Below are 22,545 nucleotides of genomic sequence, written 5' to 3' on the forward strand. Positions count from 1 at the left end.
TATCTAATATTTCAGAAGAACACAAATTTAACATACACCATTTAACAATTAAGAATTTTATTTTAATTTGGTTTAAATTCCATTTAATGGCAGTGTTTTTGGTTAGGGATTGAATATATGTTATAATGTAGATTAAAGTGTAATTGTAGTTGAAGCTGCAAAAATATGTGAAAACTATTTTTATAATCTAATTGGTACGCATGAGTTTTATATATAAAATAATTGACTTGATTATCTGAATATGTTCTCTATATTGTTTATGATGGCTGAAATGTATCAGTAAAGATGTTTTTGGAAGGAAGTAGCAGAAAATCGATTCAAATTAGATTAAAAGTAAGGAGATTTATTTATTCACATAACTGGAAGACAAGTGGTAAAACACATTTAAGTATTAATTCAGTGGCTCTGGGTTTCTTTTTTTGCAAATCTCCTTTTGTGAGGTATTTGTATATGTATACATATATACAATATGTATATTTGCAAAGAATAAAATACAACCATTTGCATAAATATAGCTAAATCTTAAACCAGTGAGGCAGAATTAAAAAAAAATACAACCATTTTGAAGGTTCTATATGATGAGTTCTGATAACCCTAATAAAGATAGAACATTTTCTTTACTACCGCAGATTCTTTAGTGGTCTTTGCTAATAGCTTATGCTGAATGGTGTGGGATTCGTGATCTCCGAAAGGGAAGATTTAGCTTCGGGACCAGGAACCAGCCTTGATCACTCAAGAGCTTTTGTGTAGCAGAGTTTTATTCCAGTGAAAAAGGGACAGGGAAAGCTTCTGACATAGACATAAGAAGGGGGATGGAGATTGTCCCCCTGCTAGTTTTAGCAAGCTGTTTTCTGTCTGTTAGAAAGTTATTAATCAGATAAGGGAGACACCTCAAGGCTGAGGGAGTTTCACCAGGCCCCTGTCCCACAATTTGCATTTTTGAGATAGGATGGCACGAGGTGTGTCATCCCCCAGCCATAGAACAATTGATATGAATACTGGTTTGAGAAAAGGAAAAAAAAGTCACTTACATGGAACCATTTTGAAGAAAGGTAAATTCCAAAGCAAATCCATAGTTGCATTAACATAGCTTAAGAAAAACATTGCCATCATAAAAACGCATTGGTTAATTCATGGTTTGAGAAAAGTTCAGGTGAAACCAGGTGTCATCATAGCAACACAGAATTTTAAGAGACACTTGCAGCCTATTTCCTCCATTTGGAGACACCTGGCCTTCTTTCCTGTTACCCTCTTATTGCTTCTCCATCTCAGCTCTTGGCAACCACTAATCTTATCTTTAACATTGCAGACTAGTCTCCCTATTATAGAACTTTATAAATTGCCAGTCACAGCTGGCTTTTCCTTCTGCCTAGGATGAGGCTTTTGAGATTCGTATATGTTGTTGTGTGTATCAGTATTGTGTGAAATCTAAAGTTCATGCTTTTTAATTTCTAAGTAATATTACACTGTAAGAATATGCCACAATTCATAAGTCCATTCACCTGCTGCTGGACATTTTAATCGTTTCAATTTGGGGCTGTTATGGATCAAGTTGTTATGAACACTTGAGTAGAAGTCTTTGTGTTGTCATATATTTTCACTTTTCTTGGGTAAACACCAAAGGAGAGATTACTGAATGCTATAGTAAGTGTATGTTTAACTATTTTCCAAAGTGGCTGTACCATTTTATAATCCCATCAACAATATATGAGACATCTAAGTTGTGCTACATTCAAGCCTATACCTGACATTGTTAAACTTTTAAGTTTTATCCTATTTCAGTCATTTCTTAGTGGTATCTCATGGTGACTTTATTTATATTCCCATGCTGAGTAAAGATACTGAGAATACTTTCTAGATGCTTATTGGTCATCTATATAACCTTTTTTAGTGGATGTCTAAAACTTTTGACTTTTCTCTACTGGTTAATTTGTCTTATTATTGAGTTTTAAGAGTTATTTATGTATTCTGGGTACCAGTTATGTGGAAAATGGTTAATCTAGTATGCCTGAGTTGCTCTAACCTTGCATATTTCTAAAATGGGCCTATTTACACTATTGGCCTTTGGTCAATTCTTGGGAACTGAGCTCATGGGATGCTGACCGGTAAGAGTGTTATGCATACTTCAGGCCTTGACCTATACAAATAATCTGATTTATGTTGAGCACCTGATTTTTCTTGGAATTAAATAGAAATAATGGTTGTGCTCTATTTGTGAATGTAATGTACTAAATGCCCCTGAATTATACAATTTTAAATGGTTGATTTTGTTACATAAATTTTACCTCAATTAAAAAAATAGCAATTTAATTAATAGGCAAAGGATTTGAATAGACTTTTCTCCAAAAAAAAAAAAAAAAAAACCATAAATGGGCTACTAAGCATATGAAAAAATTCTCAACATCAGTAGTTATTGCTGCTGCTGCTGCTAAGTCGCTTCAGTTGTGTCCGACTCTGTGCGACCCCATAGACGGCAGCCCACCAGGCTCCACTGTCCCCAGGATTCTCCAGGCAAGAACACTGGAGTGGGTTGCCATTTCATTCTCCAATGCATGAAAGTGAAAAATGAAAGTGAAGCCGCTCAGTCCTGTCCGACTCTGAGTGACCCCATGGACTGTAGTCTACCAGGCTCCTCTGTCCATGGGATTTTCCAGGCAGAAGTACTGGAGTGGGGTGCCATTGCCTTCTCCATCAGTAGTTATTAGGGGATTACAAATCAAAACCATATTGTGATACTACTTCACACCCACTAGGATAGCTGCAATCAAAAAGACAGATAACGACAACTGTTGGCAAGGATGTAAAGAGTTTGAAACTCTCCTGTATTTCTGGTGAATATGTAAAATGGTGCAGTTGCTGTGGAAATCAACAGTCCCTCACAAAGTGGAAAAGAGAAATATCATATAGTCCAGCAATTCTGCTCCTAGATATATACCCAAGAGGAATAAAAGCCTATGTCTTATTTGTACATGATGTTTATAGAAGCATAATTCTTAATAGTCAAAAAGCAGAAACAACCCAAATACTCATCAAGTGATGAATGGATAAGTATAATGTAAACCTATTCAATGACATGTTCTGCAATAAAAAGAAATTACAAACTAATATGCATTACAACATAGATAAATCTTTAAAGTTCTCAGTATAGTCTCAGTATATATCAATATGCAGCCATGAAATTAGAAGACGCTTGCCCCTTGGAAGCATCTAAAACTATGACCAACCTAGACAGCATATTAAAAAGCAGAGACATTACTTTGCTGACAAAGGTCCGTCTAGTCAAAGCTATGGTTTTTCCAGTGGTCATGTATGGATGTGACAGTTGGACTATAAAGAAAGCTGAGCACCGAAGAATTGATGCTTTTGAACTGTGGTGTTGAAGACTCTTGAGAGTCCCTTGGATTGCAAGGAGATCAAACCAGCCAATCCTAAAGGAAATCAGTCCTGAATATTCATTGGAAGGACTGATGCTCAAGCTGAAACTGCAGTGCTTAGGCCACCTGATGCGAAGAACTGACCCCTTGGAAAAGACCCTGATGCTGGGAAAGATTGAAGGTAGGTGGATAAGGGGATGCCAAAGGGTGAGATGGTTGAATGGCATGACCGACTCGATGGATATGAGTTTGAGCAAGCTCTGGGAGTTGGTGAAGGACAGGGAAGCCTGGCAGGCTGCAGTCCGTGGGGTTGCAAAGGGTCAGACACGACTAAGAAACTGAACTGAATGTTCTCAGTGAAAAAAAGTCACAAAAGATGATGGCTTATATACTTACATTTACATGAAATGTCTAGGATAGGAATATTTATAGATATATAAAATAAATTAGTGGTTTGTTGGGGCATGTGGAGTTGGGGCTTTAGAGAGGAATGGATATTTATTGTTAATGGGCATGGGATTTTTTATTTTTAGGGAGGTCAAAATCTTTTATTTTTAATCTGTTTTATAGATTGAGAGGATCATTGCACAAGCCTGTGAATATACTGAAAATGTTGCATTGTTCACTTTAAGTAAGTGAATTTTGTAATATGTGAATTATTTATTAATAAAGCTGTTTAAAAAGCAATGACTGTGGTAGCTGGTATCCCTCAGTTGAATTATAAACCAGGTTGTGACTAAGTCATGAATATATTCATTATATAAGTGATGAATATCTCTATGCATACACACCAGACACAACTTGAAAACTCTTTTAAAACAAAATCTAAATACTTATTGCATATACTGAAAAAAATATAAATGGAAATACTGCATTATTTTATCTAAACACCTACAGAATCTTTTGGAAGCCATTCTAAAAATAATCAATAATTTGTTCTAGAGTCTCGCAAACTTTTATTCTGAGAGACATTAAACATTTAAAAATTTCAATATAATATAATTGATAAAATATGTAGTATTACAGTGGATAAGACCTGAAAGGAATGAACCATGCCTGTTAACTGTTTGATATAACTTCTCCAGGCTACCGAATGGCTCAGGGGTAAAGAATCCACCTATAGTTCAGGAGATGTAGGTTTGATCCTTGGGTCTGGAAGATCCCCTGGAGGAGGAAATGGCAACCCATTCCAGTATTCTTGCCTGGGAAATCTCATGGACAGTGGAGCCTGGCAGGCTACAGTCCATGGCGTTGCAGAGTCAGAGACGACGGAGCTACTAAGCAACAATAACATAACTTCTCCAAGTCTTGCCTTCCTTATTTATAAAATGTGTACCATAACAGTACCTGCTTTAGAAAATCATGAAAATTAAATTAGGTAATGGATGTAAAGTCCTCAAATAAGTATTAGATATTATGGCAGCCACTATTATTATTATTGCTTTTTTTGGTATATCATGTATATATATATATATATTAGTGTCTAGGATTGGCAGTCCCTAATGTATAGGATTGGAGAAGGCAATGGCACCCCACTCCAGTACTCTTGCCTGGAAAATCCCACGGACGGAGGAGCCTGGTAGTCTGCGGTCCATGGGGTTGCTGGGAGTCGGACACGACTGAGTGACTTCACTTTCACTTTTCACTTTCATGCATTGGAGAAGGAAATGGCAACCCACTCCAGTGTTCTTGCCTGGAGAATCCCAGGGACGGGGGAGCCTGGTGGGCTGCAGTCTGTGGGGTCGCACAGAGTCGGACACGACTGAAGCGACTTAGCAGCAGCAATGTGTAGGATTATCTACTGCAAAATTTCTGGAACAGATTCTAAAGGATTAGATACTTCCTCTACTATATTCAGGGTTGACAGATTAGTCAAGAGATGGGGGATGTTTAAGAGGGAATAATAAATTAATATAATGTTCCTACAGTCTTTGAGGCTTCCCAGTTGTTGGGTTCTAGTGGTACAGAATCCACCTGCCAGTACAGGAGACATAGGAGATGTGGGTTTGATCCCTAGGTTGGGAAGATCCCTTAGAGGAGGAAATGGCAACCCACTGCAGTATTCTTGGAAATATCAGGGACAGAGGAGCGTGATCTTTGTGGTCACATGCTGTGAGAAGCACATTTCACCACTGGATTTGGAATTCCACATTATTTAAAAAATCTATGTTCTCTTTGTACAAAAGAACTGGTAATTATGCATCATCCTATGATAAGATAAAAACCCAAAAACTCTGTGGCAACCAGCCCTGAGGAACACAAAAGACATTCCTGGTTAAACAGTCAGCTGCTGTTGGAAAATTTGAAAGCTGTTTGGTTTTTCCATAACACTCCTTGTAGTGTGTGCATTGACCACAGGACGGAGCAACTAGATTTTTCTTCACTATTGCAAAGTGAATTCCTCTCCAAATACAGAGGTATGTCTTTATTGTGTAACGTTCTTCCACCCAAGCTACTTCTCAATTACTCTTCAGGAATAAATTGTTCGTAGAGTAAAAATGCTCAAAGGAACCTACTCAACTTGATAAACTGTTTTCTGTTTTTAAATGAAACTACATAAGAGATTGGATTTTCCTCCTGGTTAACTTTCAGTTACATGGGAATGAGATAAAATGAAAAATGAAAGAAGGAGAGATTGGAAATATTTCAGAGATTGACTGTCAGATGCTCAAGCAATTCCTTTCTGCCAGGCTGAAAAGAAAAGAAATCCTCCCTAGCTGAGGACATGTGCTTTTTAAATAGAAGAAGGAGTTTTGCCACATGTTTGGGCCACTGTTTTGTTTTAAAAGATCATTATCTTGTGTGCATTTGTTTGTAATTGTCTCAGAAGACTGAATGTGAGTATGAAGTGGGTAGCTTTACTACTCTTTGTATTTAAGGGAGAGCACAAGAAAATGATTTGCCTAGTTAGCTGCTTCTTGCTGCATCGTTCTCTTTGGTGCGTTCCTCTCTGCTTCTGTTCTATTTGAGGTACCCAACTTTAACTTTCACCCTACTCTGCCTTACTTCCTAATAGTGTGTGTGTGTTTGTGTGTGTGTGTACATGGTTTAACTTTTTTTTTTCCTGTAGGGTTTCCACTATTATTAGTTCTGATTTCCATATATTAATAATATGCATAATAATTTTATTTTTCCACATCACAGCTCTTTGAAAGTCCTGTTTCCCATTTTCCTTTGCACGTGTCTAGTTAGTCAAACGAAGGTCAAAGGAGATTCCAGAAAAAGGAATATTAGAGGTGAAAAGGATTGGAGATCAGCTGCTTTAGATGTTTTGCTTTATAGAAGAGTTAGCTGAGAGCCAAAGGATGGTATGTTTTCCAGGATCACACATTATCTAAGTGACATTAAATCCTCTTTCCAAATCATCACTTATATCTGTGTTAGCATATTTGTTGTTGTTGTTCTTATCCAGAGAGGCAATTGATGGAGTTATTCAAGTAAAGAACAGCAGCAGCGGTTCAGGCTTCTTTTCCACTGACACATTTGAAGACATTTAATTTCCTTTTGGGAGAAGGCAACGGCACCCCACTCCAGTACTTTTGCCTAGAAAATCCCATGGACGGAGGAGCCTGGTAGGCTGCAGCCCATGGGGTTGTTAGAGTCGGACACGACTGAGTGACTTCACTTTCTCTTTTCACTTTCATGCATTGGAGAAGGAAATGGCAACCCACTCCAGTGTTCTTGCCTGGAGAATCCCAAGGATGGGAAGCCTGGTGGGCTGCCGTCTGTGGGGTTGCACAGAGTCGGACACGACTGAAGTGACGCAGCAGCAGCAGCAATTTCCTGTTGGGTTAACAGCACTGCTACACAAGAGGCAGGTTATCAAAGGAGGTGCTGGTTTTTGTAGGGCTCCTCCCTTCTATTCATACCGGAATAGTAGAAACAAAGGACACTTCTTAGTTTGCTATTGCTGATACAGGAAGCTTCAAGTCTGGGTTTCTCAGAATTGTCACAGATACGTGTGTCACATATATATGGCACAGTCAACAGCATCACTCAGTGGAGCTCCGGATGTCTTTGTCAAGGGCTTGTCTTATGGTAGACCTGACGAGTCCTGAATTTCAATGGGTTTGACAAAATGTGCTCTAATTTATCTCGACAGCAATGAGATGTTATTTTGTTAATATGTATTTGTGATGTAAAAAAATTAGATGAGCTAATAGAACTTGCTAATTTATTAATAAATCCATAGGAAGAAAGGTGTTGCCTTTAGGCTAACTCATCGTTCAAAAGTGTGGCTACTTCTCTTTTAGAGCACGATTTTGATTGCCATCTCTAGTCTATTTCATTTTATTTAATGAAAGACTTCTACTGGTTACTAATGAACGGGTAATATTTTATGTTAAACATACCAGTTCCTGACAAATATACCCAAAAATTCAAATAAGAAGGAAACACAGACCCAAACAGAGAAATCAGTGTTATCATGCTCATCCATGTGAGTTTTAGTTTTATATTATCAACAAGAGTAGGGACAATGAGACTTCCATAGTGATACTAATTGCTGTCATCAAGTCTTGAACGAGCAAAACAGAAAATAAAAGCATTTTTGTAAATCATTTACTTGTTTTCTGAGAAGTTTCATCCGTATTGCTTTTGAAATGTTTTGGAAGTATATTATTACAACATATTAACTAATTGGTTTAGAAGAGAATGGTTGTTATATATACCAGTCAAGGTCCAAATAAGAAAACCCACCTCTCCAGGTCTTTCAAAAGGGGGGATTAATTAAATCCAGGGAACAATTACTGGAACGTGGTTGTCTATATATTTTTTAAATAAAGAGGTGACACCAAAAAGCAGATGGTGAAGCAATCTAGAGTTAAGAGCAGCAAGACAGTTCTGCCACCCCAAAGCTGGAAGGACAAGATAAAAAGGGGTGGTATGACCAGAATCCAGAAGCTGGGTCTTCCTATGGAAGTTAGAATCATGGGGACAGGTGGAAGGCTGTGTAATGAAAGTTGGAGGTAGCAGGCTATGTGACCCCTGCCAAGGATAGCACCAGGAGTAGAGAGAGATGAAAGACAGAAATAGCCTGGATTTTATTCTGTACCTGCCTTCCAGTCTTTTGTTATACTTATCAAAGGCTATGCCTACTTGGCAGTTAGAGGGTAAGCTGCTGCTGCTGTTGCTTCAGTCGTGTCCAACTCTGCGCGACCCCATAGACAGCAGGCCATCAGGCTCCTCTGTCCCTGGGATTCTCCAGGCAAGAATACTGGAGTGGGTTGCCATTTCCTTCTCCAATGCATGCATGCATGGTAAGTCGTTTCAGTTGTGTCTAACTCTGTGCAATCCTATGGACAGCAGCCCACCAGGCTCCTCTGTCCACAGGAGGCAAGAATACTGGAGTGGGTTGCCATTTCCTTCTCCACAGAGGGCAAGAGAAAGAAAAATAAATATAGTTCCCTGTGATATTGAGAAGATCAGAAGATTAGGGGCGGAGAAAGCTTGCATAATGATTATTCACTGATAATAAAATTAAAACTCCTTGAGATATTCAGAAAGAAAATATTTATCTTTTACCTAAAGAAACAAAGGATGACAGAGAACTTCCTCTCAACTAATTTAACAAGAGACAACTCAAATTACAATCCACATGTCACGGTTGTTTTTTTTTTAAAATACAAGGAAGTGGAATAAAATACTCTCAGCTTTAATTTGTGTTAAAAGCTCTTTACCCAAATGACTTAGCCTTGCTTTCATTATGGTGCTAATGAATACCAAATATTTGTACAGATAATAACTATGTTCCTGTATTCATGTTAATGTTTAAGAGGTTAGCTTTAATCATTAACACGTATAACCTATGTAGAGTATGTCAGCCAAGTGATAATATTGGCCATAATTTAGTCATATGTCAACAGAACTCCCATTATTTTAGCCATAACTGTTATGGGTGTTTCCTTTATTTACTTAGGCAAAGATCTAGCTGTGGAAACTTGGAGACAACTTTATTTTCAATCAGCAACTATTTCCCTCGTTGTTTATGTGACTACAAATACGTTAAGTATTTTAGGAGGAGGAAGAGAAAGAACAGCCTTGGTTTCTATTCTCAAGAGACAGTGACAACAAAAACCCACTGTATTAAAGTGCTTACTCATGCTGACCACAAGAAGGCATAAGACTAAATGTGATACAATGGGTTCAAGACCACAGTCTTACTAGTTTGAATTCTTGGCTTTGTTTCTTTCTAGTTGTGTTCTACACACTTTGTGTTCTACAGACACTTTGAAAAGTGTTTCTGAGCCTTGGTTTACAGTACAAAGAGGGATAATATTACCTACCACATGTGGTTGCTATGAGAAATGACTATACATGTAAACAGCACAGGGTACAGCATGTAAAATGCTCCATAAATGATAGTTACTATTAGTCATTTTAATAATAATAATCATGGCAGGAATAGATTGGCAAGACTTAAAGGGGATTAGAACTGAGCTTTGAGGAATCAGAAGAATGAATAGGTCAAGGAGGACAGTATTCCAGAAAGCACAAATAGCTTTGGGAAAGGCATATAGAGAGGAAAGAACATGTCTGGAAAGATGTATAAATATGGCTAGTGGATGAGGAGAAAACTAATAAGCAAAGGAAGAATATCAGATCATGAAGATGTCAAAAGTAAGGCACTGATAGGGTTCAACCTCTTTTCTAAACACAGGATGCAAGTAAGGAAGTTGAATTTGTAAAGATTTTTCTAAATTGAGGTATGGTTCACATGGTATACAATATGCAGATCACAAATGCTTGGTTTTAACAATTGTATAAACTTCTGTAAATACCAAAGAAAATCATATTATAGACCATTTGCAGCACACCAGAAATTTCTCTCATGCACCTTTTCAATCATTTCTCCCTTCCCTCAACATGATTTCTGTATCTGTCACTATTTAATGACTTTTATCTGTTCTTGGAATCTATATAATTGGAAATATTTGGGAATCAGTCTTCCATTCCTGGCTTTTAAAATTTAACATAATGTTTTTGAAAGTCATGATTTGCTGAATGCTATATCATATTTATTTGCATTTTAAAATTGTTCATAATATGTCCTTATTATCATTTTAGTGTTTTTATTCCTGATGCTAAATTTTATTTCGTCTATTTTTCTGACTATTCAACTTGATTAATCTTTTCAGAAAATCAGACTTTATTGATTGTCTTGGTATTTTGTTCATTTCCTGTTTCAGTTGTTTCCACCCAGTTTGGAGTTTTCTTTTACTTTGCATATAATTTGCTCTTCTTTTTTAATTGGAGTTTATTTACATCATTATATTAATTTCAGATGTTCAGCACCGTGATTCAGTATTTTTACAAATTATTATTCCATTACAAGTTATTTTATCAAGTATAATTTCCTATGCTATTGGAAAGATCATTCTTGCTTATCTATTTTATACATAGTATTTTGTATCTCTTAATCTCATACCCTTTTGCCCCTTCCCCTTACTTCTCCCCTTTTGTAACCACTAGTTTGATTTCTATATCTGTGGGTCTGTTTCTGTTTTGCATATATATCCATTTGTATTATTTTTAGGCTCCACATGTAGGTGATATCATACAGTATTTGTTTTTGTCTAATTTATTTCGCTAAGTATAATATTCCCTCGGAGAAGGCAATGGCACCCCACTCCAGTACTCTTGCCTGGAAAATCCATGGACGGAGGAGCCTGGTAGGCTGCAGTCTATGGGGTCGCTAGGAGTCAGACACAACTGAGCAACTTCACTTTCACTTTTTACTTTCATGCATTGGAGAAGGAAATGGCAAGCCACTCTTGCCTGGAGAATCCCAGGGAGAGAGGAGCCTAATGGGCTGCTGGCTATGGGGTCACACAGAGTCGGACACGACTGAAGCGACTTAGCAGCAGCAGCAAGTATGATATTCCCTAAGTCCATCAATGTTGCTGCATGTAGCAGAATTTACTTCTTTTTTTATGACTGAGTAATAGTCCATTGTAAATACACATCTTTTTATTCATTCATTGATAGGTATTTGGGTTGCTTCCATATCTAGCCTGTTGTAAATAGTACTACTATTAACATTGGGGAGCATGTATCTTTTCAAATTAATGTTTTTGTTTTCAGATATGTACCCAGGAGTGGAACTGATGAATCATATGATAGTTCTATTTTTAGTTTTTTGAGGAGCCTCCATACTGTTTTCCATTGAAGTTGCACCAGTTTACTGTCCTACCAATAGTGTATGAAGGTTCCCTTTTCTAAACATCCTTTCCAACATTTGGTATTTATAGACTTTTTAATGATGGTCATTCTGACTGGTATGAAGTAGTGTCAAAATATGCTACAGAAAACATAAAAGAATAAGAAATCACATGTTGAATTTATCTAAGAAATCAAAGTTTGGTTTAATGTTATAAAATCAATTAGTGTAATTTACTACATTAAGAATTTAAAGAATTATAATTATATTTTCATGTCAATACATGCAGACAAATTCAATATTCATATAAGATAGATATGTTAGTAACCTGAGGGAAAAACAAAATTTCTTAATTTGATAGAGGTTAGACTTAAAAGGGAAGGAAATCCAAAGAAGAGGGGATACATGTATACATATGACTAATTCACTTTGCTGTACAGCAGAAGACAACACAACATTTTAAAGCAACTATGGAATTCCGGTTGAGCTATTTCAAATCCTGAAAGATGATGCTGTGAAAGTGCTGCACTCAATATGACAGCAAATTTGGAAAACTCAGCAGTGGCCACAGGACTGGAAAAGGTCAGTTTTCATTCCAATCCCAAAGAAAGGCAATGCCAAAGGATGCTCAAACTACCGCACAATTGCACTCATCTCACACACTAGTAAAGTAATGCTCAAAATTCTCCAAGCCAGGCTTCAGCAATATGTGAACCATGAACTTCCTGATGTTCAAGCTGGTTTTAGAAAAGGCAGAGGAACCAAAGATCAAATTTCCAACATCCACTGGATCATGGAAAAAGCAAGAGAATTCCAGAAAAACATCTATTTCTGCTTTATTGACTATGCCAAAGCCTTTGTATGGATCACAATAAACTGTGGGAAATTCTGAAAAAAATGGGAATACCAGACCACCTGACCTGCCTCTTGAGAAATCTGTATGCAGGTCAGGAAGCAACAGTTAGAACTGGACATGGAACAACAGACTGGTTCCAAATAGGAAAAGGAGTACGTCAAGGCTGTATATTGTCACCCTACTTATTTAACTTATATGCAGAGTACATCATGAGAAACACTGGACTGGAGGAAACACAAGCTGGAATCAAGATTGCCAGGAGAAATATCAATAACCTCAGATATGCAGATGACACCACCCTTATGGCAGAAAGTGAGGAGGAACTAAAAAGCTTCTTGATGAAGGTGAAAGTGGAGAGTCAAAAAGTTGGCTTAAAGCTCAACATTCAGAAAACGAAGATCATGGCATCCGGTCCCATTACTTCATGGGAAATAGATGGGGCAACAGTGGAGACAGTGTCAGACTTTATTTTTCTGGGCTCCAAAATCACTGCAGATGGTGACTGCAGCCATGAAATTAAAAGATGCATACTCCTTGGAAGGAAAGTTATGACCAACCTAGAGAGCATATTAAAAAGCAGAGACATTACTTTGCCAACAAAGGTGCGTCTAGTCAAGGCTATGGTTTTTCCTGTGGTCATGTATGGATGTGAGAGTTGGACTGTGAAGAAAGCTGAGCACCGAAGAATTGATGCTTTTGAACTGTGATGTTGGAGAAGACTCTTGAGAGTCCCTTGGACTGCAAGGAGATCCAACCAGCCCATTCTGAAGGAGATCAGCCCTGGGATTTCTTTGGAAGGAATGATGCTAAAGCTGAAACTCCAGTACTTTGGCCACCTCATGCGAAGAGTTGACTCATTGGAAAAGACTCTGACGCTGGGAGGGATTGGGGGCAGGAGGAGAAGGGGACGACAGAGGATGAGATGGCTGGATGGCATCACTGACTCGATGGATGTAAGTCTGAGTGAACTCCGGGAGTTGGTGATGGACAGGGAGGCCTGGCGTGCTGCGATTCATGAGGTCGCAAAGAGTCAGACATGACTGAGCAACTGAACTGGACTGAACTGAACTGATACTCCAATTAAGAAAAACTATAGCAACATTATACTTAATAGCAAAATGAAAAGTTTTTGCTTTGAATTGGCAATAAGAACAGTAATCTTTGTTTCACTATGTCTATTAAACATTGTATGGGGTGTCTTTAGAAAAGCAAAATAAATCAGAAGGAATGGAAGACAATAGACAAAATTATCAGTATTCACTAATGATATGATTCTACATAAGGCATTCCAAATATATTTATAGATAAATTATCATAATTTAGTTTCAAGAAAAACAGATGATCACAGTAAGAACAGTGAATCTTGGGACATTATAACTTGCTCCATTCCCAAAAGCACATGGACTTTTTTGAACTAGATATAAAAATTATTATTAATTTTTAATAAAATGGTATGCTTCAGTGACAGACATGTAGGACAATGGACAGAACCAGTATCCCAGAAAAAAAAAATCATGAATAAACAGACACTTAAGATATGAGAGACATGGCATAACAGATAAATGGAGAAATACAGGTTTTTTTCAACCAAAAGTGCTGGTACAATTGGAATCCACACTGAAAAAAAATTTAGACTACCTCTACCTCCAAAATTCTCAGATATATTAAAGATTGACTTGTTAATGGTAAAAGTGCTATTTTGAAGGCATTAATATTGAAAAATATTTTTGTTATTTTTGAAGTAGTGAAGAACTTCTTTATTTTTTAAAAAAATTAATTAATTTATTTTAATTGGAGGCTAATTACTTTATAATATTGTAGTGTTTTTTGCAAAACATCAACATGAATCAGCCACAGGTACACATGTGTTCCCCATCCAGAACTCCCCTCCCACCTCCCTCCCCATCTCATCCCCTAGGGTCATCCCAGTGCACCAGCCCTGAGCACCCTGTCTCATGCATCGAACCTGGACCAGCAATCTGCTTCACATATGATAATATACATGATTCAATGCTACCCTCTCAAATCATCCCACCCTCGCCTTCTCCCACAGAGTCCAAGAGACTTTTTAACATCTGTGTCTCTTTTGCTGTCTTGCATACAGGGTTATCATTGCCATCTTTCTAAATTCCATATATATGCATTAGTATACTGTATTGGTGTTTATCTTTCTGGCTTACTTCACTCTGTATAATAGGCTCCAGTTTCATCCACCTCATTAGAACTGATTCAAATGCATTCTTTTTAATGGCTGAGTAATAAATACTCCATTGTGTATATGTACCACAGCTTTCTTATCCATTTGTCTGCTGATGGACATCTAGGTTGCTTCCATGTCCTGGCTATTGTAAACAGTGCTGCGATGAACATTGGGGTACATGTGTCTCTTTCCATTCTGGTTTCCTCCGTGTGTATGCCCCACAGTGGGATTGCTGGGTCATGTGGCAGTTCTATTTCCAGTTTTTTAAGGAATCACCACACTGTTCTCCATAGTGGCTGTATACTAGTTTGTATTCCCACCAGCAGTGTAAGAGGGTTCCCTTTTCTCCGCACTCTCTCCAGCATTTATTGTTTGTAGACTTTTTGCTAGCAGCCATTCTGACTGGCGTGAGATGGTACCTCATTGTGGTTTTGATTTGCATTTCTCTGATAATGAGTGATGTTGAGCATCTTTTCATGTGTTTGTTAACCATCTGTATGTCTTCTTTGGAGAAATATCTGTTTAGTTCTTTGGCCCAGTTTTTGATTGAGTCACTTATTTTTCTGGAATTGAGCTGCAGGAGCTGCTTGTATATTTTTGAGATTAATTCTTTGTCCATTGCTTCATTTGCTATTATTTTCTCCCATTCTGAAGGCTGTCTTTTCACCTTGGTTATAGTTTCCTTCGTTGTGCAAAAGCTTTTCAGTTTAATTAGGTCCCATTTGTTTATTTTTGCTTTTATTTCCATTACTTTGGGAGGTGGATCATAGAGGATCCTGCTGTGGTTTATGTCAGAGACTGTTTTGCCTGTGTTTTCCTCTAGGAGTTTTATAGTTTCTGGTCTTACATTTAGATCTTTAATCCGTTTTGAGTTTATTTTTGTGTATGGTGTTAGAAAGTATTTTAGTTTCATTCTGTTACAAGTTTTCCCAGCACCACTTGTTAGAGAGATTGTCTTTTTTCCATTGTATATTCTTGCCTCCTTTGCCAAAGATAAGGTGTCCATAGGTGTGTGGATTTATCTCTGGGCTTTCTATTTTGTTCCATTGATCTATTTTTCTGTCTGTGTGCCAGTACCATACTGTCCTGATGACTGTAGATTTGCAGTATAGCCTGAAGTCAGGCAGGTTGATTCCTCCAGTTCCATTCTTGTTTCTCAAGATTGCTTTGGCTATTCGAGGTTTTTTGTATTTCTATACAAATTGTGAAATTATTTGTTCTAGTTCTTTGAAAAATACCATTGGTATCTTGATAGGGACTGCATTGAATCTATAGATGGCTTTGGGTAATCATTTTCACTATATTGATTCTTCTGATCCATGAACACGGTATATTTCTCCATCTATTTGTGTCATCTTTGATTTCTTTCATCAGTGTTTTATAGTTTCTATATATAGGCCTTTTGTTTCTTTAGGTAGGTTTGTTCCTAAGTATTTTATTCTTTTCATTGTAATTGTTAATGGAATTGTTTCCTTAATTTCTCTTTCTGTTTTCTCATTGTTAGTGTATAAGAATACACTGGAGTTCTCTGTGTTAATTTTGTATCCTGAAACTTTACTATATTCATTGATTAGCTCTAGTAATTATCTGGTGGAGTCTTTAGGGTTTTCTATGTAAAGGATCATGTCATCTGCAAACAGTGAGACTTTTGCTTCTTCTTTTCAAATCTGGATTCCTTTTATTTCTTTTTCTGCTCTGATTGCTGTGGCTAAAACTTCCAAAACTATGTTGAATAGTAGTGGTGAGACTGGGCACCCTTGTCTTATTTCTGACTTTAGGGGAAATGCTTTCAATTTTTCACCATTGAGGATAATGTTTGCTGTGGGTTTATCATATATGGCTTTTATTATGTTGAGGTATGTTCCTTCTGGAGAAGGCAATGGCACACCACTCCAGTACTCTTGCCTGGAAAATCCCATGGACGGAGGAGCTTGGTAGGCGGCAGTCCATGGGGTCGCTAAGAGTCGGACACCACTGAGCGGCTTCCCTTTCACTTTTCACTTTCATGCATTGGCGAAGGAAATGGCAACCCACTCCAGTGTTCTTGCCTGGAGAATCCCAGGGACAGGGAAGCCTGGTGGGCTGCTGTCTATGGGGTCGCACAGAGTCAGACACAACTGAAGTGACTTAGCATGTTCCTTCTATTCCTGCTTTCTGGAGTGTTTTTATCATAAATGGATGTTGAATTTTGTCAAAGGCTTTCTCTGCATCTATTGAGATAATCATATGGTTTTTATCTTCCAATTTGTTAATATGGTGTATCACATTGATTGATTTGTGGGTATTAAAGAATCCTTACATCCATGGGATAAAGTCCACTTGGTCATGATGTATGATCTTTTTAATGTGTTGTTGGATTCTGTTTGCTAGAATTTTGTTAAGGATTTTTGCATCTATGTTCATCAGTGATATTGGCCTGTAGTTTTCTCTTTTTTGTGGTATCTTTGTCTGGTTTTGGTATTAGGGTGATGGTGGCCTCACAGAATGAGTTTGGAAGTTTACCTTCCTCTTCAATTTTCTGGAAGAGTTTGAGTAGGATAGGTGTTAACTCTTCTTTAAATTTTTGGTGGAATTCAGTTGTGAAGCCATCTGGTCCTGGGCTTTTGTTTGCTGGAAGATTTCTGATTACAGTTTCAATTTCCGTGCTTGTGATGGGTCTGTTAAGGTTTTCTATTTCTTCCTGGTTCACTTTTGGAAAGTTATACTTTTCTAAGACTTTGTCCATTTCTTCCAAGTTGTCCGTTTTATTGGCATATAGTTGCTGATAGTGGTCTCTTATGGTCCTTTGTATTTCTGTGTTGTCTATTGTGATTTCTGCATTTTCATTTCTAATTTTGTTGATTTGATTCTTCTCCCTTTTTGTCTTGATGAGTCTGGCTAATAGTTTGTCTATTTTGTTTATCTTCTCAGAGAACCAGCTTTTAGCTTTGTTGATTTTTGGTATGGTCTCCTTTGATTCTTTTTCATTTATTTCTGCCCTAATTTTTATGATTTCTTTCCTTCTACTAACCGTGGAGTGCTTCATTACTTCCTCTTCTAGTTGCTTTAGGTGTAGAGTTAAGTTATTTATATGACTTTTCTCTTGTTTCTTAAGGTAAGCTTGTATTGCCATGAACCTTTCCCTTAGCACTGTTTTTACTGTGTCCCACAGGTTTTGTGTTGTTGTGTCTTCATTTTCATTCTTTTCTATGCATATTTTGATTTATTTTTTGATTTTGGCTGTGACTTGTTGGTTATTCAGAAGTGTGTTGTTTAGCCTCCATATGTTTGTATTTTTAATAGTTTTTTTTTTCCCCTGTAGTTGACATCTAATCTTACTGCATTGTGATCAGAAAAGATGCTTGGAATTTTTCAATTTTTTTGAATTTACCAAGGCTAGATTTATGGCCCAAGATGTGATCTATCCTGGAGAAGTTTCCATGTGCACTTGAGAAAAAGGTGAAATTTATTGTTTTGGGATGAAATGTCCTATAGATATCCATGAGGTCTAACTGGTCCATTGTATCATTTAAAGTTTGTGTTTTAAAAGTTTGTGTGTTAAAATTGTGTTGCTAATTTTCTGTTTAGTTGATCTATCTAAAGATGTGTGTGGGGTATTAAAGTCTCCCACTATTATTGTGTTACTGTTAATTTCCCCTTTCATACTTGTTAGCATTTGCCTTACATATTGCGGTGCTCCTAAGTTGGGTGCATATATATTTATAATTGTTATATCTTCTTCTTGGATTGGCCCTTTGATCATTATGTAGTGTCCTTTTTTGTCTCTTTTCACAGCCTTTATTTCAAAGTTTATTTTATCTGATATGAGTATTGCTACTCCTGCTTTCTTTTGGTTTCCATTTGAATGAAATATCTTTTTCCAGCTCTTCATTTTCAGTCTGTATGTGTCCCTTGTTTTGAGGTGGGTCTCTTGTAGACAGCGTCTGTAGGGGTCTTGTTTTTGTATCCATTCAGCCAGTCTTTGTCTTTTGGTTGGGGCATTCAACCCATTTACATTTAAGATAATTATTGATAAGTATGATCCCATTGCCATTTACTTTGTTGTTTTGGGTTGGAGTTTATAAACCTTTTATGTGTTTCCTGGCTAGAGAAGATCCTTTAGCATTTGTTGAAGAGCTGGTTTGGTGGTGCTGAATTCTCTGAGCTTTTGCTTATCTGTAAAGCTTTTGATTTCTTCTTCATATTTGAATGAGATCCTTGCTGGGTACAGTAATCTGGGTTGTAGGTTTTTCTCTTTCATCACTTTAAGTATGTCCTGCCATTCTCTTCTGGCCTGAAGAGTTTCTATTGAAAGATCAGCTATTATCCTTATGGGAATTCCCTTGTGTGTTATTTGTTGTTTTTCTCTTGCTGCTTTTAATATTTATTCTTTGTGTTTGATCTTCATTATTTGATTAATATGTGTCTTGGGGTGTCTCACCTTGGGTTTATCCTGTTTGGGACTCTCTGGGTTTCTTGGACTTGGGTGGCTATTTCCTTCCCCATTTTAGGGAAATTTTCAACTATTATGTCCTTAAGTATTTTCTCATGGCCTTTCTTTTTGTCTTCTTTTTCTGGGACTCCTGTGATTCGAATGTTGGAGTGTTTGACATTGTCCCAGAGGTCTCTGTGGTTGTCCTAATTTCTTTTCATTCTTTTATCTTTTTTCCTCTCTGCTTCATTTATTTCCACCATTCTATCTTTCACCTCACTTATCCTATCTTCTGTCTTAGTTATTCTACTGTTGGTTGCCTCCAGAGTGTTTTTGGTCTCAGTTATTGCATTATTCATGATTGATTGACTCTTTTTTATTTCTTCTAGGTCCTTGTTAAACATTTCTTCAGTTCAGTTCAGTTCAGTCACTCATTCGTGTCTGACTCTTTGCGACCCCATGAATTGCAGCATGCCAGGCCTCCCTGTCCATCACCAACTCCCAGAGTTCACTCAAACTCATGTCCATCTAGTCAGTGATGCCATCTAGCCATCTCATCCTCTGTCGTCCCCTTCTCCTTCTGCCCCCAATCCCTCCCAGCATCAGAGTCTTTTCCAATGAGTCAACTCTTTGCCTGAGGTGGCCAAAGTACTGGAGTTTCAGCTTTAGCATCATTCCTTCCAAAACATTTCTTGCATCATCTCAATCCTTGTATCCAGGCTATTTATTTGTAACTCCATTTTGTTTTCAAGATTTTGGATCATTTTTACTATTATTATTCTGAATTCTTTTTCAGGTAGACTCTCTGTCTCCTCTTTTGTTTGGTTTGGTGGGCATTTATCATGTTCCTTTACCTGCTGAATATCTATCTGCCTTTTCATCTTGTTTAGACTCCTGTGTTTGGGGGTGGTCTTTCTGTATGCTTCAAGCTTGTGGTTCCTCTTTATTGTGGAGGTTCCTCCCTGTGAGTGGGGTGGACGAGTGGCTTGTCAAGGTTTCCTGGTTCGGGAAGCTTGTGTCAGTGTTCTGGTGGGTGGAGCTGGATCTCTTCTCTCTGGAGTGCAATGAAGTGTCCAGTAGTGAATTTTGAGGTGTCTGTGGGTTTGGTGTGACTTTGGACAGCCTGTATACTAATGCTCAGGGCTATGTTTCTGCATTGCTAGAGAATTAGCATGGTATGTCTTGCTCTGGAACTTGTTGGCTCTTGGGTAGAGCTTGGTTTCAGTGTAGGTATGGAGGCTTTTGGACGAGCTCTTGTCGATTAATGTTCTCTGGAGTCAGGAGTTTTCTGGTGTTCTCAAATTTTGGATTTAAGCCTCCTGCCTCTGGTTTTCAGTCTTATTCTTACAGTAGCCTAAGACTTCTCCATCCATACCACACTGATGATAAAACATCTAAGTTAATGGAGAAAAGATTCTCCACAGTGAGGGACACCCAGAGAGGTTCTCAGAGTTACATGGAGAAGAGAAGAGGGAGGAGGGAGATAGTGTTGACCAGGAGGAGAAGAGGGGGAATCAAAAGGGGAGAGAGCAATCTAGCCAGTAATCAATTCCCTATGTGCTCTCCACAGACTGGATCCCTCAGAGAGGTTCACGGAGTTACATAGAGAAGAGAAGAGGGAGGAAGGAGATAGAGGTGAGCAGGAGGAGAAAAGGGGGAATCAAAAGGAGAGAGCTAGATCTAGGCAGTAATCATGGATGTGAGAGTTGGATTGTGAAGAAGGCTGAGCACCAAAGAATTGATGCTTTTGAACTGTGGTATTGGAGAAGACTCTTGAGAGTCCCTTGAAGTCCCTTGAAGAAGACTCTTGAGTCTCCCTCCTCCTGCAAGGAGATCCAACTAGTCCATTCTGAAGGAGATCAGCCCTGGGATTTCTTTGGAGGGAATGATGCTGAAGCTGAAACTCCAGTACTTTGACCACCTCATGCGAAGAGTTGACTCATTGGAAGAGACTCTGATGCTGGGAGGGATTGGGGGCAGGAGGAGAAGGGGACACCAGAGGATAAGATGGCTGGATGGCATCACTGACTCGATGGACTTGAATCTCAGTGAACCCCGGGAGTTTGTAATGGACAGGGAGGCCTGGTGTGCTGCGATTCATGGGGTCACAAAGAGTCGGACATGACTGAGCGACTGAACTGAACTGAACTGATATGTTCTCCACAGCCTGGAACACGCACAGAGATTGCCAGAGTTGTGTAGAGAAGAGAAGGGGGAGGGAGGTGATAGAGGTTACCTGGGGGAGAAAAAGGAGAGTCAAAGGGAGAGAGGGCAATCAAGCCAGTAATCACTCTCCTAAGTTAAAATGGGTACTGAAGATTGGATTCTTAAAGGTACAAAATTGATAACAAATACCAAAAAGTAAAGATTAAAAATCTAGAGTAGCGGTTAGACTCTCAAAAATACAATATTAAAAAAACAAAACAAAATCACAAAAATTATAAAATATATATATTTTAAAAATAGGGTCTTTTTTTGCAAGGTAATAGTAGGTTATAAAAATGAAAATTAAAAGAGTAATAAGGGTCTTAAAATTTAAAAATTAAAAAATGATAATAATAAAATATATCTAGGATTTCTCTGGCGCTGTTGCAGGCAGTTTGGGGTCAGTTCAGTTTCAGATAGTTCCTTGTTCCAGTTTATACTTCTTCTCGAGGTCTATAGGCCCCTTCTAATGTAGTCAGTGCTAACTACAGGGTTTTAATCTGTTGCACCTGTCACTTCCAAAGCAGTTCCCTCTGTTTATTTTGGCTTCTTCTGTTTGCAAGTCTCTTCAGTGTCTAATTTCTACCCTGACACAAGGTAGCAGAAGTGGTCACTTATTTAGGCTGACTTGTTCAGTTTTGCTGTGAGGAAGGAGGAACACTGCAAACAGATATCACTGGTGTGTGTGGGGAGTGCTCGCAGTGTTTCAGCCTCACTGGGTTTGCCCCCACTCACGGTGTGTGTGCTTTACCTGTCGACACTGCTCAGGCTCCAGGCTGCTTAGCAGGGGATCTGTCTAAAGTGGGCCCTGGGTTGCATGCACTTTCCAGGTCTAAGCCACTCAGGTTCAGGTTCTCGGGTACTCCACAAAGGCACAGACTTGGTTGGACCTGTGTTTTGTGCCTTTCCCAGGTCTGAGTAGCTCTGGCGACCAGGTGCTTGGCGAGCACACTCTCCCCAGGTGGGGCGGTGTGTCTTACCACTTCCCCCATCCCAGCCACTCAGTTTCCCGCTTGGTGCAGCAGGAGTGCTGTCTCAGGTGTGTCTCTGGGGAACTGATCTCTGGCTGCGACCCTCCTGGCTGATGTCAACTGTCCAGGATCCCAGGAAGCCTTGGTTAGCAACTGGGGGCCTGCTTGCAGTTTGGTGGAAGATGCCTCTCTGGGGCCGAGATCGCCCCTTTTCGGCTCTGGCTGTCACCTGCCTGCCTCTCTGCCTCCAGTGGGGGATGCGCTAGTCCTCAGCCAGCTAGCTCTCCTCTGGTATTTGCTCAGTCCTTTTTTCTGTGAGCGGCCTGGCAGTGCCTTAGGTTAGAGCTTTTAACGGGAAAGGGCTCTCTCT

This window comes from Bos indicus, chromosome 4 (genome assembly GCF_029378745.1).
Source record: "Bos indicus isolate NIAB-ARS_2022 breed Sahiwal x Tharparkar chromosome 4, NIAB-ARS_B.indTharparkar_mat_pri_1.0, whole genome shotgun sequence".
NCBI classification, from domain to species: Eukaryota; Metazoa; Chordata; class Mammalia; order Artiodactyla; family Bovidae; genus Bos; species Bos indicus.